The sequence below is a fragment of the Ursus maritimus genome, unplaced genomic scaffold, assembly GCF_017311325.1.
Source record: "Ursus maritimus isolate PB19 unplaced genomic scaffold, ASM1731132v1 scaffold_3, whole genome shotgun sequence".
NCBI classification, from domain to species: domain Eukaryota; kingdom Metazoa; phylum Chordata; class Mammalia; order Carnivora; family Ursidae; genus Ursus; species Ursus maritimus.
The window spans coordinates 73202078-73218853 of NW_024425563.1; positions in this window are offsets into that span (position 1 = coordinate 73202078).

Here is a 16776-nt window from a genome sequence, read left to right on the forward strand (position 1 = left end):
CTGACACGGGGCTTGATCTGACGACCCTGAGATCATGACCTGAGCCAAAATCAAGAGTCGGATGCTTAACCAACTGAGCCGCTCAGTTGTCCCTTAACTTTCTGTTTATCAGGATGCTCACTACACATATATATCTTATATATTTAAATGATTTGAATTTTTCCTATCCATGATCTGCTCTGGCCCTAGAACTTTCTAAGCTTAAAAGTAATAGAGGACATCACAATAGAAATAGTAGATATAATTATCTACATTCAAAGTCTAAAATTATTTTATTCACTAACAACATATGAAAAGCAAGCAAAAAAAATGAGAGAAAAATCCTTATTTTAATATTCACATTAAAATATTTACATTAATATAGCAGGAAACATGGCATTATCCATAATAGACAAATAACTCATAAAATCAATTTTAAAAACACAAAGACCACACGGGATAAGTGGGCAAAAGAAAGAACAGATGCCTCACAAAATAGGACATCGGTTTGTGAAAAAAATATTTACTCAACATAGTAGGAACTTCTGGTTCCTGCCCATATGGCAACTTAACATGGGGCTTCTGGCTCCCTCTGTAAAATTAACCCTGGAATAACTATTGAAGTAAGAGGGAAAAGTGTATTTCAGAAACTAACCTTTCCATAGTGACACTAAGCTGATTCCAACGATGTGTTGAGGGGAAGTAGTTGTATAAAGCTTAGGACAGAGGGCGGCTGAAGGAGATGTGGGAGGATATGTTAGAATACAACTCTCTGAGGACTACGTTGGCCTCTCCTGTGCTGTTTGGGACGATCATTTCCTACACCTGCACCATAAACATCACTGGCAACCTTTCAGATGTCAGTACCCATGTCCCAAGGTATTATCTATCACAAGATTGCAAATTCCCCATCAGGGTGTGTATTATATATAAACAGGTGCCCACAGAGCTGTGCCCCCCCACCCAGACATTCACTTTTACCCCCTCCCTACCCAATCCCCTGGAGCAGATGAGTAACAAACTGAGCAGGTAGCCTCCCAGCGCTGTTTCTCCTTGAAGCTTTACAGGAGGCAAACGGGAGTAATCTAGGAGTAATCACAACTAGGTCCGCCGTGCCCAAGGCTCTCGCACTGGGGTTCATCGCCTCCACCCTCCTCAAGTTTGCCAAACCAGCGAACACTGGAAGCCAGTCTTCAACCCTTTCTTAACTCATTACTAAACACAATAACTCATCTTCAAAGTAAGAAGTATTTAGTATCTCAATGAAATTTTTTTAAACTGGATAAAATATGCCAACTGATCTTTTTTTTTTTTTTTTCCAAAAAAGTAGGCCAAAAACTTAAAATAAGCTTGAACATGTATTGAGACGCTAAAGAAAGAGTCACCCAAATTTAAATAAAAGACTGTGGATTGAGAGGTCCTCCAAGTGAGAGAGAAGGGAAAGTGCTACGAAGACATATCAAAGTTAATAAGGCAAGTTTAAGTGCTTCCAGAAAAGGTAGATCTTGGGGCGCCTGGGTGGCTCAGTCGGTTAAGCGTCTGCCTTCGGTTAAACATCTGCCTTCAGCTCAGGTCATGATCTCAGGGTCCTGGGATTGAGCCCCACATTGGGCTCCCTGCTCAGTGGGGAGCCTGCTTCTCCCTCTCCCCCTGCTTGTGCTCTCTAGCTCTCTGTCAAATAAATAAAGTCTTAAAAAAAAAAAAAAAAAGGAAAAGAAAGGGTAGATCTTTTACAAACAAACAAGATTCACCTTGCCATCAGACTTCTCAACCACCTTCTCTGGATGTAAGAACACAAGTGAGAAATAAATTATTAAATCTTAAAAGAAGTTTAAACCTACAAATCTATATGTAGTATATCATTTACATATAAGAGTTTAAAAAAAACAGTATGAGAGCAAAAAAAATAAGTTCAGGTATATGCCCTCAGATTTACTACCAAAAAAGCCCACACTGAAAATATTTTTGCAGGAAGTATTCAAATAACACAAACACACACACACACACACACACACACACACACACCACAACCTAGCAGAGACTGCAAAAAGTATAGAAATTAGAGTTTCAATATCTTGGTAAATTGACTACTATGTTTTTAAAGATAAGATCAGGGGCGCCTAGGTGGCTCAGTTGGTTAAATGACTGCCTTCGGCTCGGGTCATGATCCCAGGGTCCTGGGATTGAGCCCCGCATTGGGCTCCTTGCTCAGCAGGGGCTTGCTTCTCCCGCTCCCTCTATCTGTTACTCCACCTGCTTGTGCTCTCTCTCTCTGTGTCAAATAAATAGATATAAAATCTTTAGAAAAAATAGAATAAAGCTAAGATCAGAGAACAGGAAAAGAGGATACGCAAATAATACCCCCAAAATTGATTGAGATAGGGCTGGAGAATAATTGGGAAAATAACAATCATCTTCAAAAAAAAACTCCAATAGATATGAATAGGTAATTAAAAATGCACACATGCATACAAAAAGCTAGCAAGCATATCACAAGATGCTAAAAATCATTGATATTCAGAGAAATGCAAATTAAATCACTGAGACAATACATATTTTAGCCTGGAAAAATTAGAACACCAAGTGTTGATGAAGATGTAGGTATACAGAAAACTTATTGTATTCCTTTTAGAAATAAATTCTATGGTTCTATTTAGTCAGAGTAACTACAGCAAACACAACACTCAAAAATTCCAGAGAAATTTACAAAAACTTCCATCTGGAAGACATCCAATATAAACAGGGTCATATCAAAGACATGCAGGAGCTAACATAAAGGAATTCCATTGATCAAAGACAGGCAACTGGAATATCAAAAATAATATAAACTGTATATGAAAGTGCATTCATGCATCGTGAAATTAGAAAAAGCAAAACACCTCTTTGGTCACCATTAAAGATTATTCAGGCATTAACTCATCAGAAAAAGTGAGAAATACAGGGAAAGAATCAGCTCTCATCTGTACAAACTCTTGTCAGGAGAAACCAAACTGTTAGTGAGGGAAAGTTCCTGGTGGATCACCAACACAGAAGGGAAGGTAGAATTAGAAAATTAACATTTTGTAATCCCTAACGAAGTTATGGAATTAGCCAATCCTCATCAATGGATGTTAAAAGGATTAAAAAGAAAGATTGAGGGAAGCTCTATTGGGCTGACACCTGATCTATCTTAACATGGCTAAACGTGGGCAACCAGATGGTCCGGGCTTCTGACTGCAATGCAGTAAGGAGGAAACAACACGAACTATGACATATCCTTGACAAAAAGAAATTGAACCTGACTCCAACCAAGTCTCTAGATACAACTACTAGTTTAGAGTAAATATAGGGGTAAGGGGAAGAAAAACAAATCATGATGAATCAATCAGTCAAATCAAGAATGTGGAACACACTATCGGACAAATAACCTAGTCTCTTTCCAAATAAATGACATAAGAAGTGGGGGTCTGGGAGCTTCTTAGAAATAAAATGAGATTTAACATGCATAACAACCAAATGCAGTGTTGGCTTCTATTTTAACAAACCAACTGTAAATAAAATATTTGTTGAGACAGTTGGAGATATTAGAATATAAACTGAGTATTGCATAAATTAAGAAATTATTGCCACCTTTTTAAGATATGATAATGGTATTTTAGTTTCATAAAAAAAATTATCTGATATATATATTGTGATTAGTGCCAAAACTTGTGCATTTGTTATACTGTTTCCTCTATATCTATGTGTGTTGGAAAATAATCATTAAAAGTTTGTTGTTGTTGTTATTGTTGTTTTTGAATAATAAAATCAAAGGGGTTCCTGGGTGGCTCAGTCAGTTAAGTGTCTGCCTTTGACTCGGGTCACGATCCCAGGGTCCTGGGATGGAGCGCCACCTGAGACAGGCTCCCCACTTAGACAGGAGCCTGCTTCTCCCTCTTCCTCTGCCACTCACCCTGCTTGTGCTTTTTCATTCTCTCTCTCGCTCTCTCTCTCAAATAAAATAAGTAAAATCTAAAAATAATAATAATAAAATTAAAAGTGGTACATCAATTTGGTAGCTTCATACGTTATCCAAAAATGGCATTTTTATCAACTTTAATAATGTGGTGAAATGTGTTTTCTATAATGATATGCCTTTTAAAAAGGCTGAAAACAAGGGGCGCCTGGGTGGCACAGCGGTTAAGCGTCTGCCTTCGGCTCAGGGCGTGATCCCAGCGTTATGGGATCGAGCCCCACATCAGGCTCCTCCACTGTGAGCCTGCTTTTTCCTCTCCCACTCCCCCTGCTTGTGTTCCCTCTCTCGCTGGCTGTCTCTGTCTCTGTTAAATAAATAAATAAAATCTTAAAAAAAAAAAAAAAAAGGCTGAAAACAAAATTTTAGTATGTTCTCACATAAGAGCCCAAAAAGAAATCTAAAAAGTATTCCACCTTCATTTGGTAGGATAATGAGTAATATTTTTTATTTTTTTATATAATTCTCTATAGTTTCCATTATTTTCAAATTTCTAACTTTTATCATGAAGAAACACTTTTAAGAATAGCCTCCTTTTTTTTTTTCCTCATTGGAATGAATGAAGATTGTCAAATCAGGATTTTATTTCTGGAATTTCCTCTCTCTCAAGAGCCATATACTTTTAAAAAATCCTCATCACAGCAAAATACCTGTGTTTCACTGACCTTTTTGGAACAGGATTTTCTAACGTCTCAGCTACAAGTCAAAGCACCTTTTTAAAAATCCTTTACTGAGTATATTGAGCTTTAAAATTGCCTGCTCATTTCCTCCCACATTTCTATTACTTCATAGAGCAAACCAGTTTTCCATAGTAGGTGACTGAGCTACTGAACCACAATGTCTAAACACTAATACCTGAGACACCAAAATTGCAATACAGCTGACCCTTGAATACATGTTTGAGCTGCACAGGTCCACTTAAACCCAGATTTTTGGGGCGCCGAGGTGGCTCAGTCGGTGAAGGCTCTGCCTTCAGCTCAAGTCATAATCCCAGGGTCCTGGGACTGAGCCCCACATGGAGCTCCTTGCTCAACAGGAAGTCTGCTTCTCCCTCTCTCTCCCTCTGCCTGTCATTCCCCCTGCTTGTGCTCTCTCTCTGTCAAATAAATAAATAAAATCTTTTAAAAAACAAAATAAAATAAACCCAGATTTTTTCCCATACAGAGTACAGTACTATATTTTCTCTTCCTTACAATTTTCTTAATAAAATTTCATTTCTCTAACTTTATTGTAAAAATATAGTATATAACACACATAACATACAAAATATGTGTTAACTGTTAATGTTATTGGTAAGGCTTTCAGTCAACAGTAGACTACTGGTTAAATTCAGGGGGGGTGTCAAAAGTTATACATGGATTTTCAACAGTGTAGGGGTTGGTACCCCAACCCCAACCTCAAAGGGGTCAGCTATAATTTTTTTTAGTCAGTATCATCTTTTGAGTCCTAGCTATATGACTAACATACCATGATTAAAATGTTATGTAAAATAGTAAACATGCCATCTGATAGAAATCTGCTCCTTCATCAAGAAATCATGTCAATTAAAACTTAAAATATACCTCAGGAGGGAGCACTTTTATTTAGTTGTCTGAAGACCTTTCAGCAATGTTGGCAGGGCACCTAGTGAGAGAATCTGCCATTCCCTTAGCCAAAGAAGTCCTGGCCTTCAACAATCCTTTTCTTTTGCTAGTAACTTCCTCGCCCAGCCTCCTTTCCGATAAACACCTTCCGTGTTGTGTGACTCCACTGGAGCATCTCTCTAATTGCTAGATGGGATGCTGCCCAATTTGTGAATCACTTGATAAAGCCAATTAGATCTTCAAATGAACTCATTTGAATTTTTGTTCTTTAACAGACTGTAGATGGCAGTGGGTGTGTGAAAATTTATAATAGGATATTATTTATGTTAGTCAAAACGTACACATTTTACCTGCACTATAAATTCTCCTTTCTAGGCTGCCAGAGGAGAGAAAGAAAGGCATTAGCTAAAACACTAGCTGAAAATATTAAGGCATTAGCTAAAATATTATACATGATAAAAATGTTATTTAATAATACATATCACCTTATATATATATATATTAAGGGAAAAAATTAGCTTAAGAGAGAATGAGGGAGAAAAGTGCCTAGAATACTGAGAAAATAGTAAGTTCAGCCCAAAGTCAGAGAGGAAAAAAAAGCAAAACAGTTCTTGTTACTGATTTGGTTTGAACAACTGTCTCAAAATATAGGCTTCTGGTTTTCATTTCATATGTCAAATGCTGCTCTTTGGAGGGGTCTATTAGGGTGTTCTGAGACCTAATTTCCAATTGGCGGGTGAGGGGGCAGAGGGGGTTGCCTACACCAAAAAAGTAATTGTTCTGACATCAGCTGGGTGTCCTACAATTCAACTCAATTCTGACACTATCTATCCAGAGATAGCATCAGATCCCACAGATGAAGCGTTCAATTCTACAAGACAGTCCCCACTTGACTATAAATCAAAGGTTCCCACAACCCCCTCCTCAAGTTCCATTAATTTGCTAGAGCAGCTCATAGAACTCAGAGAAACATTTTATTTACTGGATCACCAGTTTATTACAAAAGCATACAATTCAGGAACTGCTAGGTGTAAGAGAAAGGTAAGGTATGGAGCTCTCATGTCCTTTCAAGGTACCCTTCTCTCCCCACATTTCCATGTGATCACCTATTATTATTTATATATTTTTTCATTATATATACACACACTATTTATATACTATTATTTCTTACCCAGAAGCTCTCTGAAATCTGTCTTTTTGGGTTCTGATGGAGGCTCCATTACCTAGGTCTGATTGATAAAAATCATTGCCCACTGGACATAGAACTCAACTTCCAGCTTCCAGCCCCTCTCCACTCCCCAGAGGTTCAGGGTGATACTGAAGTTCCAATCCTCTAATCACTGGCAACAAGCCCCCATTCAGGTGCATTCTAAAAATCACCTCATTTACCCAGCAAAAGGCTTTATTGCTCTTATCACATAGAAAATTCCAACAGTTTTAGAAGCCTTGTGCCAGAAATGGAAACAAAGACCAAATATATAATTCTATGTATAAATCACAATATCACAGGGAATATAAAAACCATAAGTGATTCAACTCGGTGAGACCACTTTGTGAGACATTTTTACCTTGTCTCCTTCCCTCCCAGAATTGTTCTGAAATTTTTGTAGTTTCTGCAGCCTTTGAGCCCAATAGTAAGGAACACACACACAGGCATCTTGCCCTTCCCCTCCCTATTTTTATTACCCTTCTCTATAAAAAGAAGAATGGAAGGGGGATTTTACAGGGCTTAACAATGCTTAAAGAAAGCTAAATCTTCATTCCCAAGCAGTAGAGGAGCAAAGGGTCATTTCGAAAGGAAACTGTATGCCCTATTTGGGATTATGGATTTTGAATTCAAATCCAGTTCAGGAGGACATAGAATATCTTTAAGTCAAAAGAGATGGGCAACCCAAGAAATCATATACCTTGCTTGTAAGTATGTACTTTGATATGGTTTGGGATGTTTTGTTTTGTTTTTGTCTGTGGTTTAATTTGGTTTGATGTCCATGTGGGAAACAAAGGCAAAAGAAAAATTGAATTTCCTTACTCCTTACAGCCCATTGACAAGTCCTTGAAACAAGCAGAGTGACCTTCCTCTAGGAACTCAGGGGCCTCAATGTTATTACATTGCTAAGGGCAAGAGGCAATCTTAGCCAGACCCCCAGGATCCTGTAAGTCTTCTTTAACATATAAAAATTCCTTTGGAAACTTTCTCTCTACCCTCCCCCGCCCCCAGATATATGATGGCAATCATCCCCCAAGTATATGGCCCACTGATATACATCTGAAGGGTGTCATGACTAGGGTTTTATTAGACAGTAATAAATGACCTCCTCCTAACTATAGCTAGCCCCCTCAAGGTCCTGGAAACCTTGCTTCCAAAATTCCTTAGAGATTTATGTTATCCCTAACTCCTTCCCAACTTGAAAGTGTATGATCAGTCACTTGTCACAACCCCAGCTCTGTTCTTTCTGCACACGGGGTCCTATCCCCGTGTTTTAATAAAACCACCTTTTGGCACTGATGGTGTCTCAAGAATTCTTTCTTAGCTGTCAACTCTGAACCCCAACATTTTCCTACATCAGGTGTGACACTGTATAACGTGGTTTGGTTTATTTTTAATAAGAGGTTTATTCTTTATCTTTGGAATGGTCACTTAAGGAGTTTAAATACAAATTTAGAATAAACATGCATCCACTCTTTGAATTAGGGTGTACGTGAGGGCTGCTACTACCTTACCCTTATACTCAGAAATTACCGATAAGGCAAAATAAGGCCAATCTGTGGGACCCAAGAATCTTTTAGAATTAAAAAGCATTTAAAGCCTAATTTCTACTCTCTGAAATTTTAAAGCAGAGCAATTTTTTCAGGATGTATTAGTTAAACCTGACCATAGTTCGGAATCAGTATATGGTTATGGGACCCTTAAAATAATATGACCATCAAGGCTGGTGACACTGGCTTCATACTAAGATTACAGAGGAAGAGCCGATTTCAGAACAGTGCAATTCTAATGCTGGAAAACCTTCAGGGTCCAGCCAGCCTGGTGTGGTGACTAGGAACAACAAGGAAAAATGGCTAAACATGGCTAAAGAACTGTGGTCCTGGGAGAATGAGGGTTGAGGCCTTTAGGCAGTGCTTATAATGTGGCAGGGGGGTTCTGGGTGGAGTTCAAACTTTTCCCATAGAAGAACCACACCTGGACTAAGTGTCCATGGGACCACAGAGACTTGGCATCAACAGTGACACCGTGATTAAGTGAGTTCTCACGTTCCTGGAGCAATATGGCGAAGGAGACCGTGCTCCTGATGCAAATGCTAGACACCATGCTAGTATAAAGTTTAGGGGTCAATGAAGCATCTGTGACAATATGAGGAGTAACTGCATTTGTTGTTTTAAGTTTGAGAAGCAGACCACATTGATCATACACATAATTTCAACTATTCAGGAGTCCTCAGTATTATTTTTTGGACATAAACTGAGACTATCCTTGACTATAATTATTGGCTTTCACAACTACTGGGACGTGAATTCTATATATGATGACATAATTTATAGTATAATACACCAGCTGACTCGAATGAATTAATATTGGTAAAGACTGGAAAGTCCTACATAAGCTTTTGCTATTATTTGCTACATTTGTTTTTTCATGCTGTTATGGGTTGGAAGAAAACTGCCCATAATGCTCAATTAAGTCTTTGATGTGTTTTAAAATAGAAAGTCATAGAAAACCATCCATTGTGCTCTATTTTGCATGTGCTGGTGAATATTTTTATTACTGATACAAGTGGAATTGAATATGATATATATTCTGATACATCAGTACCACTTAATAAAGTTTCATTCCATGAACTATTTGATGACAGGCACTGAAAAAAGTACAAAAGATTTTAGGCTACTTATGCTTTTAAAATGCACTAAAAATGTGTTAATAGTAGTAAGAAGCAAGCTTCTTACAAATTTTAAATAACTTACCCTGGAAAAATAAAACTATTTTTGGACTATTACACCTATGAACCACCTTTACAATCCTAAAATGGATGTAACATTTGTGTTCTAGATAAAAGGTTTCATCATTTATTGAAGTCCTAAATTGTTATACACAGACCTAGTTTTTAAATGGTTTTCCATTGACAGAAGACTATTATTTCTCAGAAGTTTCTGAATGTTTGATAATTGTAAATAAGGCCCAGTCTAGTTATTTTGAAATGCTACTCCAATCTAAGAAAAATTGTCCTAGAGTATTTGAGATTCCTACAGTCATACACACAAGAAGAAATGTTCGGTATTTTCAGTAAAAACAAAAGGATTTTATTTTTATTAACTAAAAAATATTTTTGCTATTACCATAGCTTGTCTTCTATATGAATTTGTAAGGTTGATCTTAAAACTGAAGTCCATACACAGGGTAAAGAATGATATCTACGTAACAATTAGTAAGATACATTTGAGAATAAAGAAACGTTTCCAACCAAGATAAATTAACTTTATCTTCTTTCCCAGAAAATGCACAATTCTACCAAGAAGAAGAATGTCACTGAAATCAATAAACAGTTCTTAATTTTCTCTAACTGGAGGGGCAGTGAGCGCTACTCTCCTGCATAAACTTTACTATAGAGTTCCCTTTTAGGCTCCCTGCCCTTATTTGTGTCCCTTGACAAACTTCTTAGCCACACAGGTAAAATGTCTAAAATGAAAATCTGATCATGCCTCTCCTATTTCTAGTCCGTCACTGGACTCCAGTTCCCCACAGAACAAAATCCAAATTCTCCAGCATTACATGCAGAGCCCATTACAATACAGACGGATGGACTGATTTTCCAAACTTAGCTCTGCTACTCCTTTCTCACGCTTTCTGCTCTAGCAATTCAGAACAGCTTACAGCATCTGAAGCATGCCATATTGTTTACACGTTCACATCATCGTCCACATCATCGGGCAGCTCCTGTCATTTGCAAATCATGTTGCCTCTCCTGGAATGCTCCCCTGTTCATGCTCTTGCCCCAAGCCACACTCATACACACACCTGTGTTCTGTCTGGACCTTTCCTTTTCCAATTTCAAAATCCAATTCAAGAGCTGCCTCTTTCCAGGGGCGCCTTAGGTGGCTCAGTCATTAAGCGTCTGCCTTCGGCTCAGGGTGTGATCCCAGTGTTCTGGGATCGAGCCCTGCATCAGGCTCCACCACTGGGAGCCTGCTTCTTCCTCTCCCACTCCCCCTACTTATGTTCCTTCTCTCGCTGCCTGTCTCTCTCTCTGTCAAATAAATAAAATCTTAAAAGAAAAAAAAAAAAAAAGAGCTGCCTCCTTCCAAAAGGGTTTTACTGTCAGTTGCCCTTCTGGTAACTCGAAAGAGAAATAATCATTCCCTGCTCTATGTAACTCCGTTTCCTCTAGATGCATTTCTTATTGCAGTTTTTCAGGCGCTAATAAGTATACTCTTTCTCCTGCATCAGATTATTAGCTTCTTAGAGGCAGAGCCTGTGCCTGATTTGTATTTACCCAGGAGCACATGGAAGGCACTCCGTCATAGGTCTGCTTGATTGGCTAGATACAAAGGAACCTTTAAAGAATATTTTCTTGCTTGTGTTGGCTTCCAAGTCACAAAAGAACTCTGAGCCCTCAGTAGGCCTTGTTCTGTAACTGATGAAAGGCTTTTATCAATACTGAGCCATTGAACAAAGAAGCTTTTTCTGAAAACATAAGAACCATCTTCACTTACTTAAATTTCCAAAAACTTGCAGTAGCAAACCTACCAATGGCCTCTGAGCAAATTACACAAACCTATTTCCATTTCTGAACTTCTTGTAATTTCTAAGGGCAGATGCAAGGAGAGAAATACAAACGCTTCAGATAAAGGTTGTGAGCCTGCTTTAAATCACTTAGAAGCTCTGCTCTATGGGGCAAAAAATCATATTGAAACAAAATATTTTTACCAAGAACGGAATTTCTAAGATACTACATCCTTCAAAGTGACAACATAATGGGAAATTATGACCCACCAAACTCAGAGGAGCAACATTATGTCTGAAGAAATACAGATCAAATCAATGCTAAGCAGTGAGTCTTTTTCATGGAAAATTAACAAGGCAATCACCCAGGCTTCCGGGTGCTGAATCACTTGCTACCTGATGGAGGACCAATACTAGCGAAGAGCAGTGAATCACCTTAGAATGCCCCAGGCCAACCATGAGTTGATGTATCGTGACAGGAGTCATCAATAACCAATATATAGGTGTCAGTATATATATGCTGAGGACTGCAGAAGGAAGGCCTCGTGAATAATAACCAAGTGATACAAAACTTAATCCCTGCTTTCAATGAGTTTATAGTCTGGAAAGGGAAATAAGGCTTAAACAGAGAAAAGCAAATAACATGGAAAGGATGTGATTTTCAAACACAATGCAAGGTAACAAAAGATTAACTTTCTCCTTGATTCATTCCACCAACATTGATCGAGTATAACTGAATACCTAACACTTTGTCTCAGAGTGATACAGACCATAGGAACAATGAGATTTCTGAGGATAGAGACGTCTGTATGTGCACCTGTTGTCGGAAGACTCCAGGGAGAGCTCTGAACTGTGTTTTCAGAAGTAGGTAATATTTAGATTTGCAGAGAAAAAAAGGGAAATGGCCCAAAAGTAGGAAAATGGATGTGAATCAAAACACATTACCAGGTCATGTTTTTAATGTGAATTCAAATCCTATAGTGACTTGGGTTTGCTGTGTTTCAAGTCCTGGACTCGTTCATCTATACACTGTGCATCTCTCCATTCCTTCATTCTTAACACTGACTCTTCAACATTACTGGGCTCTCTAATTCCACCCACTTTCTTGCCTCCCTAACAACAGAAAAGGAACAGAAGAAAATTTTCCTGAATTAAGAGAAGATGCACACTATAAATGATGCCTGTGTGAGTTCACGGATATGCCAAGAGAGATGGACACACAAAAATAATCTGGCTTGAATGTTTATTTGCTGAAAATTTTGAACATCCTCTGTGGTTAACAGGCTCATCTGATAAACATAGTCAACACCTCAATAAATAGCATCTATTTCTACTTGCTTCTTGGCAATTGCTTTCAGCCAACTTGCTCAAAGCTCTTCAAAGATGGGGAGCCAGACTTTCCACAGTTCTAAGTCACTCCCTGGGGGTAATTTGGGTGGTTCAGGGGACACGTTAATTCTTTCAGGCCACAAGGGGCCCATTTCCTGAATATATAGTGAAAAACCAAAAGAGAAACACAATTCCCCTGAGCCCCAACGATGGGTGAGAACTTTCCACTGGGCCTTTGGGCCACATCACACTACCTACAGCATGGTGATTAGCACAGAGCAAGTAGAATTTTCCATTTTGTTTTAGAAAACGCAAGGAGAATGTCCACTGATGACTGACACTCTTATTCTGAAAATAATAAGTTCTTCACTATTTAAATCTTGTGTAAGAAAAACTTCCAGCTGCAACTGTGGCAGCCTTTCAAAAACACCAACAATAAAGATGAATCGACACAACAATTTCCATGATAAACTGTATCCAAAGTTTAGAGATATCAATAGTTTTGTTAATTGTATTGTTCCTACACATAGATTTTATTTTGCCTTGCTTAAATATGAGGCAGTTTTCAAAAACAATGACCTACCCCAAAGGCTTCCTACAGACATGTCAAGGGTTTAGAGACTTTTTCAATTCTGATCTTGAAAGCACCTTGGAGTATCATTTAGCCTTGAGAAAGCAGATCCAGACAAGTACCCACTGAGAGGCTAAAAAATTAAGATCCTCTTCTCCAGCTGGATTTGTGCATAACTCCTGCTAAAGCCAGGGCAAATTTGGATCATAATGAGAAGATCATGTCCTTCAACTGGTTTACGGGGGCAGAAAAAACATTAAGATTTATGCTTCAACCAAGCCCCCTACTCTTGTCTTGTCGGGTCTATTTTTAAATCTCAAATCATTAGAAAATGACTGTTAAGAATTTTTTCACTTAATCACTTCAAATATTTATGAGCATTGGTGAAACTGCATGTAACTAGGGAGAATAAGGCAAGAATATGGAGAAAATGATGGGTTTGCACCACTTTTTGTGATTTGTGATTCCACAGGATTTGGTTATCAAAAATCACTCTGAATTTCTTATCATTAATCTGTTCCATTTTGGAAAATATAATTCTATCAACATAACCAGTAACAAGACTTATAACTTACTTTCTATAAAGGTGCTTAAAAGGCATCTACAAATTAGGCTGATCCAGTGTATCATTAGGTAAAGACAAGGAAAATGTAATTTAACCCAGGTAGGTCAAGAGAAGGTAACCACTTACAGAGATGTGGGAAGAGCTGAAAACAAGAAAAGTTAAGGTGACCAGAAAACAAGAAGTTGCTACCATTTTTAGGGCAGGTGAGCAAAGAGAGCAGATAGTATTACCAGAGGCAGGGAGAGAAAGCCTGCACGCATGAGCTGGAAACAGGCAGAGCTGGAAGCAACCAGGAGGGAGTGGCTTTGTGACTGGATCTAGAACCTTGGAGGAGATGAAGGCTCGGTGTGAAACACCACTAGAAGCACCGTGGGCTTCTTCCCAACCCCTCTTGCCAGTGTTCTGGCAGGTCCTCTCTTTGGCCAAACATAATCAGAAACCCTCTTTGGCTATGGGAGAAATAGAGCTAGATATTAGCGACCAATTCAAAGCACATACGGCATCTTGTAGGACAGCACCACCAACACACAGTGTATCACAGACAGCTAGAGACATACTGGGTTTTCAGTAGGCTAGTTCATAGTTCTATGAACCCAAGTTTTTCTGGGTGACAAGGTAAATGTATGTCTGAAGGATTCTGTGGCCCTCTGGCTCAATTCTGCTGTGAATTATTTCCTTGGTCGTATACACAATTGTGTGGGATAACTTTATTCTGAATAAGTCATTCCATGAGCCTACCAATGGTATGTCAGGAGCATTTTTCACAGAAAGGCTGGATGACATGCATGAGGAACTCTTTGTACTATTTTTGTAATCTTCTGTAGATTTGAAATTAATTTGGAGTAAAATGTTTAAAAATAAAGAAGGCTAGGTAGGAGAAGAGGAGTTGTTCCTGCCAACAAGGAGACTCAGGAGGAAAGAGAATTCAATGTTTAGCAGGTTAAGGGAGAAATATATTAATCAAAGCTGCATACCTTCTTTATGTTTAAAATAAGTAATTATTAAACACACTGCTGTAACATAGCATTTTAACTTATTACAGACTTTTATTTTCCCCAATCAGGCCTATTCAAAATATTTATTTAAAGTATTTTTTGTTTTTTCTTTTACTTAGTTGGTTTATTCTTTTATTACCAGGGAAATATCTTCTCTATAGATTTTGTTCTGCATGCAGATTTTTCTTAAACTTTTGAGAAGGATTACTTTTGACAGGGGCATATATTTTCCAAAAAGAGCTTAAAATTTAAATACCAAAACAAACTCAGTCATTCCTAATGAAGTCTAAGGAATTTGTATTCTTTTCCTTTTTTAATTTTTAAAAAATTTTTTTTACAGTTCATTGTATTTCAGCTAAGTCCTTATCTGATTGTTCTCTGGGTTGCTAATTTGCCCTATCACTTCAACTTGCAACTTGAATCTCCTCTACCCATGAAAAGTGCTCAGTGGATAAGCCAGTGTGTAGTACCAGTGCTCTGCTATACTTTTATTTTCATACAAAGGCATCATCCCCTTTGGAAGGAGAAACATTTTTTTTTTATTTATTTTTGCCCACTTATTAAAGGAATTACTCTTAGGTTCCTGAATTAACTGGTTTCCTATTTCCAATTTACTCTAATCACATTTTAGCATCTTCAATTGACTGGTACCCGGACTAGCCACCCAACTGACCTGCTCCTTAATCTGGCATCAGCAAAGAAGGAATCTAATTATGAGACTGAGACAGTCTAGTCCCTGATATCACTTGTCCATTTTTAAAAAAGAATGCAACACTTAACTTGTGTTCACTTGAGGTTTCTTGGCAATCCAATTCTTAAGCCACAGAAGGATCATTGGTAAGTGACGAGGAAGGTAGAACAAGAAAGCCAAGATGACCACATGATGAAACAGCCAGGACACAATGCTAAATGCCTTGAGGAATTTAGATTTGAACTTGATGCACTGAGGAGCCAGGAAAGGACATCAGGCAGAGGAGTGGTTTGAACAGACTGGCATTTTCAAAATTTATTCAAAATGACAAGGTTCTTTTCAATATGCAAATGTACCTCAGAAGTTAAGTCTCTGTCATTCAAACTTGCGGTGAGATATTTTGAACTGCTAATCAGAGGGCAGCTGGAGAGGACTAGGTTTTGAGGAGGTGAAGATGGACAGTGCCAAGAATAGATTTTGTCTAGAGACTGCTGTCTACAGCACATCACTCTGGAAAATTGTCCCCGGTCACCTGCAGCAAACGCTAGAAGTCGTATATATCTATGAGTTTAAGGCCAGTATGCACAATGTTGCCCCAGGATATGGTTCTAAAACAAGGCTTCATTTTTTAAAATTAAATTAATTTGGGGATTAGACTGATTGGAATGTGATTCAATCACAAAATATTATGAGTGAGGGGCCCTAGACATACAACCTGGCTCAGAACAATACGTAATCTGACCAGCTCACACCACCTTTCCAAAAAAGTAAACCTTTCCCTGATAAAAACCTACTAAATATACTACCAGCATACTTTTAAAAGCAGGATTTCAAAGAACAAAGCCAGAACTTGTTGAAGCCAGAGCTGATGTCTTTTCAGTCAGTTACTTTGCTGAACTTTAGGAATGTGTAACTAATAAGGGCGCCTGGGTGGCTCAATCAGTAGAGGGTCTGACTCTTGGGTTTTGGCTCAGGTCACGCTCTCATGGGTTAAGAGATTGTGTTGGGCTCTGTGCTGGGCAGGGAGCCTGAGATTCTCTCTATCCTTCTATCCCTCCCCACCGCTTGTACTCTCTCTCTCTCTCAAATAAATAAATAAATCTTTAAAAAGATAAAAAGAATGTGTAACTTATATATATATATATATAAAAAAAAAACACTTTCTTTTTTTAGCCTTTCTCTTTCCACCATCTTGTGAGAATAGTGACAGACAGGCTAAAGAACAGAGGAAAATGATACTTGAGGGAAGAGCACAACGTGACGTGACAGAAAGGGTTTTTGAAGCTGTGTTTGGAAGCCTGTGCAGGGTGCCCACCTGTGGAGGCCTGCTAGGAACAGGACTCCTAAAACGACACT